General features: G+C 38.9%; 1 non-coding gene across 1 annotated transcript; it reads left to right on the top strand.

Annotated features, from left to right (window-relative positions):
* The first annotated feature begins 277 nt into the window (after positions 1–277).
* Positions 278–385, top strand: LOC131305839 (small nucleolar RNA snoR100). Its single transcript, XR_009193396.1, has one exon. It is a non-coding gene; the product is annotated as a small nucleolar RNA snoR100 (small nucleolar RNA).
* Positions 386–18,094: the final 17,709 nt, after the last annotated feature.

Genomic DNA, 18,094 nt, shown 5'->3' with positions numbered 1-18,094 from the left:
TAGCATTGCATGATAAAATAGTTAATTTCGCCACTATTATTTTCTCTTTTCCCTTGGTTTGATAGCCATATTGAGGTACAGGTCACATTGCATGCAATTCTGTGGAGAACTGGAGCTATTTTCTGTAACTTGCTGCTCTTTATCAAGTTTCCATATTTTTCCTAGCTGGTCGGTGAGTGGCTCTTAAAGCAAAGCCCCTTCTGATAGTGCAGTATGATTTGAGTCACATTGTTTAACCTGTTGAATTCGTGCTCATTAGTCTGATGCTCTAGACTATGAATGAAGGAAGCATGTTAATGAGCACAGAAATTGATTTGGGTCTCTAGGATTATCTTCTCTGATGCTTTTCGGTTTTGATTTGGGGGCATTGTTCTGTAGCAAAACATCTCTGTAGCTCCTCGGTTATTGGAGGTTTAGGGGGGCCATAATTTCGGTGGTATTCTGAGAGCAGCCAATTTGTGCACATATTGCCAAAAGTTAGGTGTGTCTCTAATTATCTCCTGCTCATACCCTCAATGATTGGGGACTAGATGAGTTTTGTTATTGTTGTAATTAATGAGGGATTGAAGATTCTGAATTGTAGAGCAAAAGAGGTGTTTCACAGGACATGAATTGGTCTTAACAGAGTCTGCAAAATCCGTAATTTACGACTCACTATGACCAATGTCTATCCTGTTGGGTCAGGTAGGGTAAAGTGGGAAGTTGAGTACGTAATCATTTGATAATTTGGTGCTTGGTGTTTTATTTTGCTCAGGGGTGGGGTCTGGGTGTGATTGGAATGAGGATGGATGCTTGGAGCGTGCTGCACAGCAACGTGCTGTGCAGCTTGCTACGCGGCAGCCGGTGCCGCCTTGCCGGCATCGGCCCGATGATCGGAGACGTCCACTGCGTAGAGCTCGTTGAGTACTACAAGTGTACCAAAAATCAATCCGATCAAATATCGTTAAATACCTCATTGGAACACATATAATTCGAAAAGAATGGATTCAGTGGTTTTGATCCAGTGTTTTGTATCCATTAGGATTCATTTTTTTCCATGTTATATGTATTCCGATGAAGTATTTAACGATATTTGATCGGGTTGATTTTTGGTATACTTGTAGTACTCGACGAGCTCTACGCAGTGGACGTCTCCGATCATCGGGCCGATGCCAGGCAAGGCGGCACCGGTAGCCGTGCAGCACGCTGCACAGCACGTAGCTGCGCAGCGTGCTCCCAGCATCCAGGATCCAGGATGATGCAAAACACGTAACTGTGCAGCACGCTCCCAGCATCCAATGAGGATATGTAAGATGGTGAGACAAGAGTTAAGTCTTAATGAGAAGTTGGTGGTCATACTGAGGAAAAAAGCCATATGAAATCTGGAATTGAGCTAATATATATCAATCGAGATTATCCGTATCATGGATTGAGGAGACATGCTGCTGGGTAAAGGATACAAAATGATGGGTTGAAAATATTGTTGGGAAAAATATGCGGAATTTTCCACAAGTAAGTAAATCACGAAGGAAAGAATTGTTATTGGGCCAAACACAATTGGACTAACAAAATATTGGGCTTCCACTAATTTAACATAAGGAGTGAAAGCCAACAATCTCCCCCTTCCCGACTTATGTGGAAGGATCGACCAAACCTGACAAAGTTCAAAATTTCTCATGCTTGTCCTTAGATAAAGCCTTAGTCATCCTATCCGAAGGATTATCATCCGTATGTATTTTCTCGAGTTGCAACAACTTCATATCAAGTGTATCCCGCATCCATTGATATCTAGCATCAATATGCTTTTGATTTACAATGGATCGAAAGTAGAATTTCCCAAATGATACCTGATTATACAACACCGTGAGCTGGCTTACTCTGGGTTAATTTGGTGCGGGTGTTCAATTGCATCATACGTTTGGAGAATGGTTTTCGAAAATGTGAGGTAGAAAAGAAAGACCTGAATAAGTAGAATAATTATCTGGGCTGTCTCTTGGCAGTGGTACTAAACCAAAGACATGAATAAAGTCCTGTCTAGTGCTATAATTGCTCAATTGAAGGGGGGGGGGGGGGGGGGGGGGGGGAGGACGAAATTATTGTACCTAAGTTGTTTAATTTTGTTCGTGTGACCAAGAAGTCAATAATAACTTGGTTCTTTAGGGGATTTTCCAGACATATATAGTACTAGCTTAAAAAATTAGGGAGTTTTGTTGTACATCAGGGACTGAAGTGGTGCTAACGCACACGTCGTGAAATTAACTCTCATAATGACATTTTTCACCAATCTATCCAAACAAGTGGTGAGAATCTCGTCTATTATCTTCTTGAGATTAAATTCTTTTCACCTTTGGTGTAAACCCCTAATTTGTGGGTCCTATCGTAGATTTATTACGATAATTCGAACCGTTCATATGTTAGAACCCGCATGGTGGTATACCACGCAAAAAAATTCATCTTTATCGGACATCGATATGGATATCAAAAGTTGAATTTTGGTTTATAAAATAGACGGTTTAATTCTTTAAAATTAAACTGTCCATAACCGTCTATTTTACAAAACAAAATTCAATTTTTTTTACATATATATATATATCGATATTCGATTAAACTATTTTTTTTTTTTGCACAAATATACTATTTTACGGGTCCTACAAGATGAAATGCTAATACTATTGCTGTAACGACCCTAATTTTGGCCCAAAATTCTTCAAATAAAATTTATATTGCTCTTCCGAATTGTATTAATTTAGTTAAACTAATTAGTTTAATAATTATCTTGTCCTGATAATTTAATTGATATACCTACGACTATATATGTATATGTATCTTTTCCTAGAAATAAGGATTTTGGTTTATCCTCTCCCTTTCCCAGCTAATTTTCCCTCTCTCTCTCTCACACCCTTTGGCCGAACCACGTCTTCCTCTTGCTCCTTAATTTCAGCATCCATCATTATCTCCTACCTTCCCCATTTACTCCAATACTTGCCCACCTTCCCTCCTCTCCCTCCACTCTCTCATAATACCCTCTCTGCTCTCAAAAAAAAATCATATTACAAACACACCATACACACTGAAAATCCAGAGAAGAAGAGAAGGAGAAAGAAACTTTTCAAGGTCCAACAATGGCGGTCTGGAGAGAAAATACGACGTGGGTTCTGTACTCATTCGAACACAAATATGCACTTCACTAACTCTAGCACGATCCCAAACACCTCTGAACCAATCCCTAGTCAGCCCCGGTGTCCTGTTGGTCCATTGTCTACTCCGATTTTTCCGAAGTCATCCGAAACTCGTTAACAAATTTTTCGGCCGGAACCGAGGTAGAATAATCGTTTTCCTATTTTTTTGTAAGTATATTTTTACTCCTATGTGTTAGTTATAATACTTAGAAGTGACGGAAATTGACGTCCATGCTGAAAACGAAAAGATCAGACGCTATGCTCTGTTTTTCTTTTGTTTCGTATACTGCATGTGTTTGTTTGTTTTGAAATCTTGCACTGTTATTACATTATAAACCCTGAAATTTGTATGCTTGCTGATTTATCCCCAAATATGTTTGATATTCAATTGTTTGAACTCAAAATGTGAAATCAAGCTCCTGGACGTTATGGATATATGCATATGATCATTTACCTTGTACTCTGAACAAAATAAGTAAATATTACTTTAGGTAAACTAATGATCATAATAAAGTATATGATAGAATAAATGCTAATATCAGATTTGAAAATAATAATAATAATAATAGTAGTAGTAGATAAGACTAATATTAACTTAACATAATAAAGACACATAGCTAAGTAGTTTAATTAATGTGAACTTATGTTAATGGAGAGTGGATTTACTTACTAAGCAAAACAGTGTACATGAAACTAACGTAGTAAAATATAATCCTACTAGTTACCAATTTATTTTATTTTATTTTTATATATGAGTGAATTGTGGACCATTACTAACAAAAAAAAAATGAGTTAGGTAACAGAATAAGTAAAATTACTTTAGGACTATAGGCGATCAAAAGTTTTAGTAACACATACTTTAAACTTAGACTCTAACAGATCTAGTTAGTGATTATAAACTCCAATTATTATTATTATTTTTTTTTTAAACTCTAAGTTCATTAATTTGTACAATGAACCCTTAAGATGTATGGTATACTAGATAACCGTTACGAAAATACTAATGGAAATCCTCAAAGTTAATAAGAATATATACTTGTTCAATAAAAACATAATAATCCGAAAGGCACCGGCCCAATCCAAAACCCTTATGTGTTTAATTACTTGCACGTATCAATTGTTATATTTTGTTATGTCATTGAAATGTATCATTTGTATGCGTTATCTTGTTATTGATAAATCATGTCGCACGTGCTAGATTGGACTTAGGTTCATTGGGTAGTTACGAGTAGTGACTCATGTAGACGATGTTTAGTAAAGGAAAATTGGTAAAGTGTTAGAAGTGTGAGTGTGTGAATTGTGATTTGAGCTATGGTGATAGCAAGGGTAACCAATGGGGCCCTATGTTGAAATGGGTAACCAATGGGGCCCAGTGTTGAGAAATGTTGTGACGTTAATGTATGATACTTCATGGAAAGTTTCTCTTGGGAAAGAAAATAGGTCCCATGAGACGGTTATAGTTAACGTGGGGTAGTGGATGTCCGACCCTAATGTACGATGCGTCATGGGATGACTCGATCCTCCTGTTATGGTCTTAAGTGAGAACATGCTAGGTACATAACTTAGGTGCGCTCACCTAGGGCCCTGGTGCAGGACAAACAAGAGGAATGGTGGACCCATGAGACGGTTGTAGTTAGTGGATGTGGGAGGAAAGGATCTTGTGGAGAAGATCCTTAGATTTCATATAAGTTAATGGATAGTAAAGAAAAGGATAATGTGTTATTATTCTGTATCTTCTATATATTATCAATTGTTATATTGTTGAACTGTTAATTGTAGTATAAGGGGTTGGTAGGATTGGGATTATTCTACTGGGTGAATTGTCACTCACGGATACGTTTGTATCCTGGTAAATCAGTTGCTTTGGCGACCAATTTGCCAGAGGATGCAGGGTTAAATGGTGGAGCTGTTTGAGACAGGAGGAAATACCAAGAGCGGAGACTGAGTATTCTTGGAATCTGTATCAAGACTAGAGTCGCTCTGAAGATGTTTAAATAAAAATGTCAGATTCTTTTTGTATTTATTTTTAATGTAAATTTTGTATAACGACAAATAGAGGTCTAGTAGTTTATAAAATTCAATGTATTTTAGGGTTAATGCTTCTGAAATTTCTTGAAAAATCGGGGCGTTACAATTGCAATAAAGCACGATAGGACCTACAATGGGTTGTGGAAACTAGAATAATTCTAATACTACATCCAAATACACACCTACACTCACATGAGTGATGAGTCCCGCACACACCACACACTGTGTACGGGATACACCACTCATGCAAGTCTAAGTGTGTGTAAGTGGGTGTGGTGCTAATAAAGTTGCTACTATCTTATCACTTCCCTAAATACTCCCAAAACTCATCCCATCCAATGGAGCCCAAAGTGAAAAAATTAAATTGACTTTATTCTTTTACAAGTTTTTAGAAAAAATTTGGATCACCCCCTTTTTCTCTAATATCACTCTCCCTTTGTGTCTTTTTTAGGTAATTTGTTTTGAGAGAGAATGGGAGTGATGTTAGCGAAAAAGAGAGTGACAAAATCAATTTTACTTCCTACACGGTTCTTGATAGATTTATATATCTATCTCTTTCTCGTCATTATCACTTATTGCAAATATCATTTGCTCTCCAAATCCTTCAATCCAGATAAGGATGGCAATGGGGACGGATCGGGGACGGGGTTTACTACCTCCACCCCCTACCCATTACCCCCTACCACATCCCCATCCCCGACCCGATCCCTAATGGGGATTTGTTTTTTTCCTCCATCCCCGATCCAAACGGAGAACAGAGATCCAAAACGGGGATTCGGAATTTGGGCACCTGTATTTCACAATTTCAGCACCTAACAGCATATACTAGCATGTGAAAGCCGAAAGAACTTGGATTGTTTTGTATTTTTTTTCCAGGGAAAAGGGCTGAGGAAACAGTACTAGTAACGGTTGTCGGTTGGCCAGGAAGTTAGGAGCCAACAAAGCTTTAGAAAAGCCAACAAAATAAAATAAAGTAAGGTATCAGGAACGGCCATATTTATCACTTTTTATATATAAATATATATATTTCGGAGATTCGGAGACGGGGCAGGGCGGGTAACGAACGGGGAACGGGGACGGGTAGGGTTCGGGGAGGGGACAGACCTATCCCCGTCTCCTACCCGATCCCCGAATTTTTTTAAAAAAATTCCCCATACCCTACCCAATCCCCAAACGAATCCCCAAAGTTCAGGGATTTTCGGGGTGGGGAACGGGACGGGTTCGAACGGGTCGGCTGAGATTGCCATCCCTAAATCCAGAGGAGAAATTTTTGGATGTCGGGTAGGTACCACGTGGTACCCGAGCAGTGCATCCGAGTCCATCAAAAAGTGTGTTGGATGGCCCAGAAATGTTTAATCCTTGCCCATTTTACTATCCATGCCTATTTTTTTAAACCTCTTTTTATTTTCATCAATAATAAGTGTGTCACTCATTAATTATAAATGTAGTATTCAATAATAGATTTTGATAAAAATATTGATTAAGCATCAGAGATGTTTATAACCCAAATTTAGGTGAAAAAATGGGTAATAATCGGAGGTGCTCCAAACCCCATTTCCTAAATCCTCAAAAACCATGAGATCTCATACATGGCGTCTCCTCCTCCGCTCCCCCTCTCGCTCCAAACACCTCCTCCTTCCCACACCCCTCTCTCTCCTCCACCCTATTCCACCACCCCACTCCTCCACTCTTCTCCTCTTTCAATACCCTAGTTTCCACCGTCCCTTCCCTTCTTCGTCCCCACAAAAACAACATGAACAAAACCCGTCCGAACGCAAAGACTCGTCGAATCCCGTCACCGGTACAGCCGAGATCATTTTCAAATCATCTACCGGCGACGAGTTCAAGCTGGAATAGGATTCCAACGACGTCGTCATTACCCAGGATTTGGTGGAGAGGGTTTTGAAGCATCTCGCCGCGAACCCCGATGCGGCTCGGAGGTTCTTCCGTTACGTTTCGGACACAGAGAGCAGCAAGGCGTCGTTGGACGAGATAGCGTGTGCGCTGGTTTGTGAGGTGATTCGGCAAAAGGAGTGGGGAGATTGGGTCGAAGAGCGTTTGCGCGACTTGTTTGTACAGTATGTTTCGTACTCGAGTGAGTTGGTTTCGATGATCTTGAGAGAGTTAGGAGCATCGAGGAATGAGGTGGAGGCAATGAGGTTCTTCCGGTGGCTCCAGGGAAGCAATTTGTTTGAGCATGATGAGAGGACTTATAATGCTATGCTTAGGGTTCTGGGGAATGTGCGTGATTGGAGTTGGGATGGCACAGAGTTTTGGAGGTTGGTGGATGAAATGAGGGGCGCTGGTTTTGGGATGTCGCGGGAGTTGTATGATGATTTACCTCGCACGGCAGGGGCGATAGAGGATTGTGTTGATTTGTATGAGTTTGCGATGGGCGGTGCCGATTGTAAGCCCTCAATCAAGCATTGTTCCACGCTTTTGAGGGAAGTAGTGCTGTGTACAGGATTTCCAAATTCGGAGGTGGACATGAATTTGTTTCGCAGAGTTATCAAGGCTTTTACACAAGGCGGGAATGCGTTGAAGGATTTTGAGTTGGATAAATACGAATTTCTCCATTGCTTAATTCGTCGTGGTAGGCTTGGGGAATGCAGTATGATTTTGAAAGCATTGGAGGAAGGTGGTTTCGTACCTAGTGATGCGCTGAGGAGTAAAATTGCCTTTCAGCTTCGCAGTGAGGGGGAAAGGAAGAAGGGAGTTTATGAAATACTACTCCTAACAGGGAGATCTTTGGGTCTAATTTGAATTTACAAAATGAAGGGCATCTTTAGCTCAAGGGCTTTGCATTGTTGGTCGCCTTGATGAAGCTTCAGATTGCTTTCAAAAGATATGGTGAAAAACTTCATTTTAGTAATAACTTGGTTTAGGAAACATTTACTTTGCGCCATTTGTTTTGGCATGTTTCTATTAGTTAATAATGAGTAGTAACTATTTTTTTGTTAGTCTTTTATCTTTGTTTCTTAGGCTTCGTCCTGCTAGAGTTTTTGTTTGTTAAGTACTTATTTTCCGCTTTATGAGACATGTCACAATACATCGCCTTTAATTCAAAAAATAAGTACTTATTTGAAAAATAAAATAAGTATTTATTTTCCTTAGCGGAACGGGGCCTTAGGTTCCTTGTTTTTCTTGCTTAGCAAGATTCTATTATTTTTCTAGTTGAGCTTATACTGTTAATAAGGATGAAGCATATGGGCATAATCAATAAAATTATTGAGTTTTATCTCTTTTCCTTGTCGATTTCAAGGTGTGCAAATGAATTTTCAAGTGCTTTATCTAGTTTGCTACAAGCACGTGTAAGTTCTGCTGTGTCATTGATGTAGCATATTGATAAGAACATGCGCAATGGATGCAAGCTAGTGGTTGATATGATCAACAAGAAACAGTTGAAGCCTTTGCGTTAGGGATGAAAATCTTAACCGATAAACCGAACTGAGCATTTTGTAGTCAATTCGGTCAGTTTTGGTTTGGGTCCGGTTCAGTTTTGATTTTCAGAAAAAATGATAAGTTTGGTTTTGTGAAAATTCCAACCGAGACGAACCGAACCGATACTGTTAAAGAACCTATACTTTTAATCCCTGCCGTTCATCTAATCTTATGAATGTAGTAGTAGATTTTTTCCCTCTTTTACGTGCAGTAAACCAAAAAAACCTCACTTCTCTTACGCTTACCCAGTGCCTCACCCATATTTGCGCAGCCATGTCTTTCCTGTTGGGGCAGGTAGGGTAAAGTGCGAAGTTGAGTACGTAATAATTTGATTTGTTGCTCGACATTTTAGGTAGACTTATTTTGCTCAGGGGTCTAGGTGTGATTGGAATAATGAGAATAATGAGAAGAAAGGATATATGCAGCCCAAGGTCATGGATTTCTGGTTCTTAGGAGATTTTGGTTGTAAGAGGGTTGGTAACGTTGTTTAGTAATTAAGATAATGTTGAGAGTTCATTCGCTTAAAATCTGGGGAGAAGGAGACCAAATGTTGGCTTTAGGATATGTAAGATGGTAGTAGGAGGGTTGGTTAGTAATTAATATAATGTTGAGAGTTCATTCGCTTAAAATCTCGGACAAGGAGGCCAAAATGTTGGCTTTTATGATATGTTAGATGGTGAGACAAGAGTAAGTCGGTGTGAGAAATTAGCGGTCATACTGAGGAAAAAAGCCATATGAAATCTGGAACTGAGCTATATCGAGATTATCCGTGTCATGGATTGAGGAGACCTGCTGGGTAAAGGATAAAAAATGATGGGTTGAAGATACCTGATTATACAACACTGTGAGCTGTCTTACTCTGGGTTTGGTGAGGGTGTTGGATTGCATGATACGTTTGGAAAATAGTTTTCGAAAATGAGGTGGACGAAATCTGAATAGTAGATTATTTATCTGTGGCATTTAGAAGGAAAATGACCACTGAAGTTGTGGATTGGTACAAGTTGAGGGTGGTTTGGATAGGCAGTCACTGAAGCTTTGCTATTCTTCGAGTAGAATAACGATCTGGGCTGAATATAGTCTCTTGGCAGTGGTACCAAAGACCTGAATCAAGTCCTGTCTTCATCCAGGTTGGGACTGGCATGTTTAAGTGAGGCTGGCCCTTTGTGTGTAGTTCATCACAATTAGGCCTAGGCAAACTAAAAGAGATAATCACTTTGTTCGCCTTTGAGTTGTTTCTGACTTTTTTCAATTTATGGTTAAAGATCCATTTGTATACTATTGCTCCTTTGTTACATTTTGTTGACGTGCATAAGAGCTGGGACTGAAAATTTTATAGACTGATAAGAATTCGGAGATTGTTATTTTCGTTCTTTTATTGTCATTAGGATCTTGTGGGCAATTGTTTGGAGTCTTTGGACTTCAAAATAGCCTAGGTTTATGTTAAAGTTATGGGTATTCCTTTCCAAAGCATTAGAAATTTTGACTGTTTGAGTTTTACGATTATTTTCCTTGGCATTTGGAATGGGATATTTTTGGGGGAACGAATATCGATCCTGTTTTGGTTACTTCTATTCTGCTTTTGGAACCTCCATAGAAGGTGAATCCATGCTATCATGCTTCTTTCTACGGGGAAAATAAGAAAAAGAAAGTTCCTATTTTAGTTATCACACCTTTTCATCTTCATGCCTTGGGGCTATTAACTTGGTGATGTACTTCAGAAACTAAACTGTTTACCGGCCATGTTTCATTGCTGATTTTCATGCTCCCAATATTTCCTTCATATAGTCCTCGTGTTATTCTGCACACCAAACCGAGAATCTCACCAATTTTCTACTCGAGGAATGGTCATTGTTGGAAAATATTGAATCCAAAGGTTACGCTCTATTCTATATAATATGAAGCCTGCATCTGCATTAGTGGTCTTATAATGTATGTACCTGCGAATGTTTGGCTGCAAGTAGTTGCCTTGTCAAAACTGATCCTGTTGAATAAACCTACACTTACATCCACCGAAAATAGTGATAATCTGTTGTTACCTTTGATTTATTGCAGCGGTTGGTCAACTATGCTTTCTTCAGGGTTGCGTTGTTTAGGAGGCCATAAATTTCATTAGGTTCAGAAATTAGGTTTATTTATTCAGTTGTTGTCTAGATGCGCGAAGGTGTTACTTGCCTATAGGGGCCTAATAAAATGAGTAGATTAAACCAAGTCCGCTACTCCAGCTTTATCATGTTCATTTAACTTGTTAAGTGTCGTAAGTTAAATTGTTCTATATCTACGAATTCATTCACTTGTTTATTCATTTATTTCTGATGATGGAGGCTACACATTTGTCGTCTTTGAATTGGGCATGGCCATCATGGCAAAACATTTTGCTCTGTTTATGCATGTTCAGGATTCCACAAACCTTTCAGTCTGTTTTGCTGAATGAAGGATTTGTACGAGCTATAGACGCAGGAAGTTGGGAAGCATCTTTTTATCATTCCATTTGCTTGTAGCAGACTTAAACTGCAGAACTCAAGAAAGCATCTGTTGCACTTAAATACAATCTCTTTCTAGTCACCGTGCTATGAAGTTGTCTTGTTATGATTGCTTAATTCTTGGCTAGTGTAAGCGCTTATATGTTTAATGTCGATTAAACCTGCCTCCTTTTTCGTAGCTTTGTTACCATGTTCTAGTAGGGAAAAAGCCCAGAATATGGTAGATAGGAGCTTAAAAAAGCAGGGGTTACCGAGGCTTGAAGGGTTCATTCAGCATTCCATTAAAGATAATGCATTATGCCTTGGCTTGTACTGAATTATATGGGTTGTAGATATATCATCGTTCGTAAATACTTCTACGGACAAATAGCGAAAACGACATGACACGGACACTTCTTTCTGTAGCTTTTCGTATGATCCTTCTTGTCGCTGCTAACTCGGTGTCCATATGAAATTTAAGTTGGGGTGCAGGAGTGGGCGCGGGGGGTTCTGTGGTGCCAATTGTATAGCTGGCGCGAGGAACTGAAAACGACATATCGCAGAGCAGAGCGTGATGAGCGTGACCAAACAAGACAATCCTTGCAAGCTTTCTTGTCTCTCTCCGGGGTTCCATCTGTATACAGTTTTCTGAATGATGTGTGGAAATCTCAGTTGGAGCCTTCTGTTTGATAGTATAATGAATTCCTGAGGTATTCAGAATTGTAGGTGAGAGACAAAAGGACAGCAAATGCTGGTCCAACCAATATGACAAAATGCCAATCATCTCGTGATGATTAGTAGCCTGTTACTCTGCACCCTCTATTGAAAAAAAAGAGAGTTCGAATTTGAATGCACAAGGTGTGGGACCAACAAAAACTGAACCCGGAGATGCTGCCAAGCGAGGGACGGCTCGGATCTTAATTCGAGCAACAGATGGTTCAGATTTTTATGGGCTCGGATTAGATCCGAGCCATCTGTGTTGTGTTGAACAGCCGGATCGGCCACTCGGCACTTTTGCCAAGCACCCCCGCTTGGCAACATCTCCTGTTCCAACAAAAACCGTCCAATTGATAGCCAAATAAAACTATGGATACCCCATTGGTGTACACAAAGTATATACAGTGGGACCCATTTCGGAGTCCCCACAAATGATCAAGCTGCTTTATTGTTTTAAGATGTTTTTTTAAGGATTTTTCAATAAAAAAATCAGCTCAATCAGATGTCGATGAGGGCTTAATCATTTTGTGTTAAATTGCTTGACAGAAAATTGAACAAACTGATCAAGCTCTTACTGATATTCGACTGAGTTAATTGAAAAAATGTTTTAAACAAATTTAACGACTCCGGTCATTTGTGTAGAATCCCAAGATGGGTCTCCCACAACCCGGTGCACATTCCACGTACACCAATTGTGTACCATAGTCGGACTGTTTGCTGCCCATCTTAAGCCTTATCTACCAGCCACAGAGAACAAAATCACAACTTCAAGTTATCCATATGTGTTGCTACTGTATTCCTCGTTGGGCATGTTTGCAATAGCTGTGGATACAAATTTTAAGTTTTATCTTTAGATTCTGCAGCAAATTTTAGATTTCGGATTTCAGTTAAAGTTGAGAAACATGTTTTTTTGCAGTTGCGAGATTAGAAAAAAAAATTTCCTGTTTTTTGAGAATTTGTGTTGTATAATCCCAGGAGCTACCTAATCTAAGCTTTGGATTTTTGTGAATTTCTTTCTTGTTTCAGGCTCTCAGAATCTTTAGATTCTAAAAATCAGTTTTGTACTCCCTCTATCCTAATTTAATAATCCCTCGTTCTATTCTAACCGGATAAAAAATTAGTTATATCCTTAAATCGGTAATGAATTTTATATCCAATGTATATCTTGTTTGATAGATTTCAATTTTTTCTATAATACAATGTTTTCAAAATAACATAAAACATTATAAATTACAAGATATAATTAATTAAAAATTGACACGAACTCCAAAAAAGAACTGTTAAATTGGGACGGAGGTCGTAGAATTTTTGACAAATATTCTAAACTGATTTTTAGAATTTAGAATCTAAAAATCTGCCAGCATAATTTTTCGCAAACACCCCACCTGGTATGTTTTTTGTTTTTAGTATGATTGATATTTGCTCGCGTTTCATCCTAAAAAAGGAGTCCGATAACTGCTATAAAAATCACATCTCAGCCTCTATATTAGTAGTACTTCAATATGAATAATTAAGGCTGTAAGCTTGTAGAAATAAGTCGTCGGTAGTTCGTGTTTGGCTTGAAAAACTTAACGAGCTTTAAAAGTATGTTCAACTAGACCAAAGAGGAAAACGGTATATTCTCTCTCCAGAACGGACAGGGGAAATCAAACTCGCATTATTTTCTTGGCATGGAGAAATTTCGCCATTCGACCATATTCGTGTTTTCCCCCTCAGAATATATGAGGATTTCTTGTCACGGGCGAGATTTGCTCCATCCCGCCTCCAACGTTTAAAAAACAGGAGGAAAAATAGATGTGTCCAGAACCTAATAAAGAAAACCACTTTTTGAATTGAGGGGTGCAAACGAGCTGAGTCGAGTTTTGTCGAGATAGAGCTCGGCTCGTTTAGTAAACGAACAAAAAATTTAAGTTCAAGTCTTAATGAGCTGAGCCCTTAACGAGTCGAGTTTAGTCATTTACTAAACGAGCCTCTTTAATCGAGCCGAGTTTTTTTCGAATGAGCTGAGCTCTATCCGGCTCGTTTACTCTCGAGAGGGGCCAAAAGCACTCTACGACAACGTTCCATTAGTGAAAATGTAGGGCCCCATTTTACCTGATATTGTGCAATTGACTCTTCTTTAACGACAAGACATGATTATGTTGCTTTTTTTAATGTTGCTTTATGGTAAAAAGAGAACTAATTCAAAGCTCCTAACGAGGGGCCAAAAGCACTCCTCTTCTTTTTCTTTTTTTTTTCTTTTTTGAAGGTAAATGTGTTGGGATTAGCTTACGCGTACCTCAACTACACCTCTCCAATTCAGTCAAAGTTAGGCTATTCACGCCGGAACTAGAAAATTATTCACAATAAATTACTTTTTTGCGGCCTGATCCCAAAAAACAAACCTTGATCAATTGTGCAGAGAACAAACCGATCAACCAACCAAAATAATCCTCGGGGCTAAAGCGCACTCTCCTTTAAGCAAGCATGAAATGATGCTGCTGGTAGTCCCTTGAAAAGCATCTCAAACATCCCTCCACAGAATCTATACAACCATTATGAATAATATCCAAAGATCATTAAGATGTTTTTTACAACACCCAGATTGTAACCTTCAATTGAACAATCGGAAGGTACGTACGATGAACACTTATTAGACCAAACTCCGGATCCCACGTGGTAGCATTAGTAACGCGTTCAATGGGCAAGTGAAGTGGTAGCCAAGTGCTAGGCACCATGTATTCTCATGCATTTAACATGGGTTCAAATCTCACTAACTACAACTAACAATGATGTCTTTTGCCGAGCAAAAATAAACGTGTTTGATAAGGTCTGATGAATCGGTAGGAACTTAAGAACATTTAAAAAAAAAAAAAAAACTTGGTTGTGTTTGATAGTTGGACTATAGTCACTACGTGTCCAATATTTCGTAGCGGAATAGGAGAGTAGAACTTGGTTCACGCTACTACCACAATATCCCATATGGGGGGATATGGCAGCAAATTCAGTGGCGGTAAAGGCTATTCGAAATGCCTAAGCTAGTGGATGGTGAGATTGAATTTCCCAGATTGGCCTGTTCGGTTGGAGACCAAGCTATTATAATAAAATGGCTATTCTGAATGAAAATGGGTACGTAAGTCTGATGTCTTTTCCCGTAACAAACAAACAAATTGAAAGATATAACGCAACTTCAATGCAACAAGTTTAGTCCAATTCCTCTCAACTAGCCAAATGGTGCCAAACTTGATCTAAATTAAAAGGCAATGGTGGTGGAGGATAAACAACTTCAAGTTGCTAATTCAATCCAGTACAGGAATTGAACTAATGGTGAGGATATTGTAGTCTGTAGGGGAGGTCCTGCTGAAAAATCGCTCGACGAACTTTGGTACTATTATATATATCGTAGGGGTTGCCGGGTTGGGTCGGTGGACAAGCAGCTCTGAGACTTAGAGTTTTGCTTTTTTCTAAGGTCTTAGATTCGAAACCTCCTAGGTGCTATCAACTCCTCTGGGGACAGTCCACACGGACCTTTGCTCTAGCTTTAACTGGGCTCCCCGCAGGTGGGCTATGAGATTGGACCCCCAAAATTAGTCGAAGCGCGAGTAAGCTGGCCGAATACCCTGAGTTATCCCAAAATTTATACTCCAGTACTGGGAGTGGGGAAGGGGAGAGGCTTTCCAGGTTGGCTAGTTACTCGTCTGAGATGGAGACAAACAATGGGGTCAGGTAACTGTCTAAAGTTTGTTTTTCTATCTATGGCCATGTAAGGTCTCAATCTTTAGGTGCAAATGGCAAACCAAAGTATATATCATGTGATGATGTTAGCCATGTGTTTGGAAGAGTGGTAGAAGTTGAAGTACATGCGCTTGTGGCTCTCTGCCTCTATCTTCAACCATTCAAACTTGATCAATAAGTGCAAGAGTGTGTGCGATTATTTTCGACTCATTAATTTTGGGTGCAAATATGGGTCCATTTGGGATCCTACTAGAAAGACAATAATGCTTTTGCAAACCAACTTCTTGACCTGTGTGGCTACTTCATAATAGATAGTAAGTATCACGTCAATTTTGGATTCTCATTAACTTTATAATTAATGGGGAATATATATCACATGCAAAAAACATGGGGTTGGCTAGTTTATATTTCGGTATGTGTTTAAATCAAGAGAATCAGACTCTCCGTAAAAATAGAGGCAAGACGTTCTACTGACCGCATCATGATGTAAATCGAGAAGTTTTTGCACCTGGTTTGACTTGTTAACAAATTGAAATACTGTAAGGTATACACAAGCACAAGTAGTTACGAGTGATGAAAATGTGTGAACCCAGAACAACTTTGTATCGTCCATTGTATTCTCTTAAGGTCACACCAAACCGATCCTGATTAATACCTCTGAGTGTTAGGATCAATGGGTAAGTTCTTGGATTTCTTCGCTCAATGCGTAGCTTCAAGTGATCTCTATAGTCATTGGTTGGGACGTAGGTACGATAAGATTCCCAACAATTTGATTGTGTGATGCTGCCAGGCAATGCTCCCTGACATACACGGAGAATAATAACCTATCTGTACATGTGTTCTTATAATAAAAAAATTAAAAAAAAAAACTAGTTACTGAATAAAAAAGATATACGTGTACCTAGTCTAGGCAAAAATAAGTACCCTAATAGTGTCATATGGAATCGGACAGAGAATGTAATGTGTGGTGTTCAAGCACTCCATATATAACCTAATCTACACATGGATGTTTGTTAATTTTCACCATTATTTGCCCTAGCTTTAAGGAAGAAAAATCAAAGGCTGGAAGCCTGGAACCATATACTGGGTTCTATGTATCTAGGTCTAAGCTTAAAATGGTCCCAAACACCACTGAGTGGGAAGCCTTCCTTCTTCTTTTTTGGGCAGTGATGTGATGAAGAAAGAGACTCTTTTTCTTTTCTTTTTTCATTTTGCATAAGTAAAGGTTAGAGCACTCTGTTCTTCTTCTCCTTTCACTTTTTTGGGTATGTATGCGCGTGTGCTCACAACATGATTTGGCTCTTGGGCTTCATTGGATTCTATTCAAGCTATAATATAATTCTATAGGATCCGTCGCTTTCGCTAATATTTCTACTCTCAATTCTCGCTCTCATGCATTTTAATAATCTAAAATACTTTCAAATGACGTTTTCGTACTCACGCTCCCGCTAGCTCATCATGCGACGTAGGTTCTACATGCCATCCATCTAAATCCCATGATTTCAGATGCTGTTTGGATACGAGTGTAGCTTATCCTGGTAGAATTGTCTCATTCATCTATTCTGGGATTTTGTTGTTCTGGGTCCCCCCATTGCAACTAATTTTTTAGTAATAAGTACTCCTTCCGTCCCGAAATGTTTGTCTGGTCTGCAAAATGATAATGTAAAAATAATACAATTTTTGCAAGAAAAACTTAAATTTTTTTCAACAAATCAATAGATATCAATGAGTTCTTTTAATTTATTAAAAAAGTTTGAATTTTTTCTTGAAAGAAATGTATTATTTTTGAGTCCTCATTTGGCAGACCGGACAAACATTTTGAGAGGGAGGTAGTATTACGTTACCAAGGAATTTTGACTGGTCAAAACTAGATTCATCAGACCCTTTGTTGTGGCTTTGGGTTTTTTTGGGGCTGAGTTAATCAATGAGTACAAAGTAGAAGCCTCCAAAATTATACAGAAAATGTGGTATAAATATTGGAGCCTAATACACATTTTTTAAATGGTTGCATGTCACATATGTATGAATGTGCTTCTTTCTTTTTTTCCGGGTTAGTTTACGCGTATCTCAACTCATCTCTTCCCTAGTCCGTTCAAAGGTAAATCATCCACGCCAAAATTAGAAAATTTTGCAAGAAAATTTTACTTTCTTGCGGTTTGGCCCTAAAAATTGAACTTTAATCAATTGTGTGGATAGCGAATCCACCGGCCGATCAAGTAGGGGCTAGAATGTGCTTTGCTTTGCAGTAATTAATGGCTAAAAGACACGTTTTAACTTTGTGTATCCTTCCACACGCAGGAGACAGGCCCGACTCCTGAGGCAAAATCAACAAGGCCTGGGCTTTGATTCTCCAGAATTCACTGAGAATTAGGATTTTACTATTTTTTATTTTTGCCAATAGGTAATAGAGATCATTACATCATCTATGAAGTACAAAAGACAAATCACGAGACACTACATCTATTGTGAGAGTCCACGAGATAATTAAGTCCAACAACTGAACTAACAGGATGAATAAGCCCATCAAAGGGACCACAATCACTATAAACTCAACCCAACTACAAGCTCCGTTAAGGG

Source organism: Rhododendron vialii, chromosome 10a, assembly GCF_030253575.1.
Source record: "Rhododendron vialii isolate Sample 1 chromosome 10a, ASM3025357v1".
Taxonomy (NCBI): domain Eukaryota; kingdom Viridiplantae; phylum Streptophyta; class Magnoliopsida; order Ericales; family Ericaceae; genus Rhododendron; species Rhododendron vialii.
The sequence above is the reverse complement of the archived record's forward strand: the minus strand, read 5'-3'. Positions and strand labels throughout refer to the sequence as shown.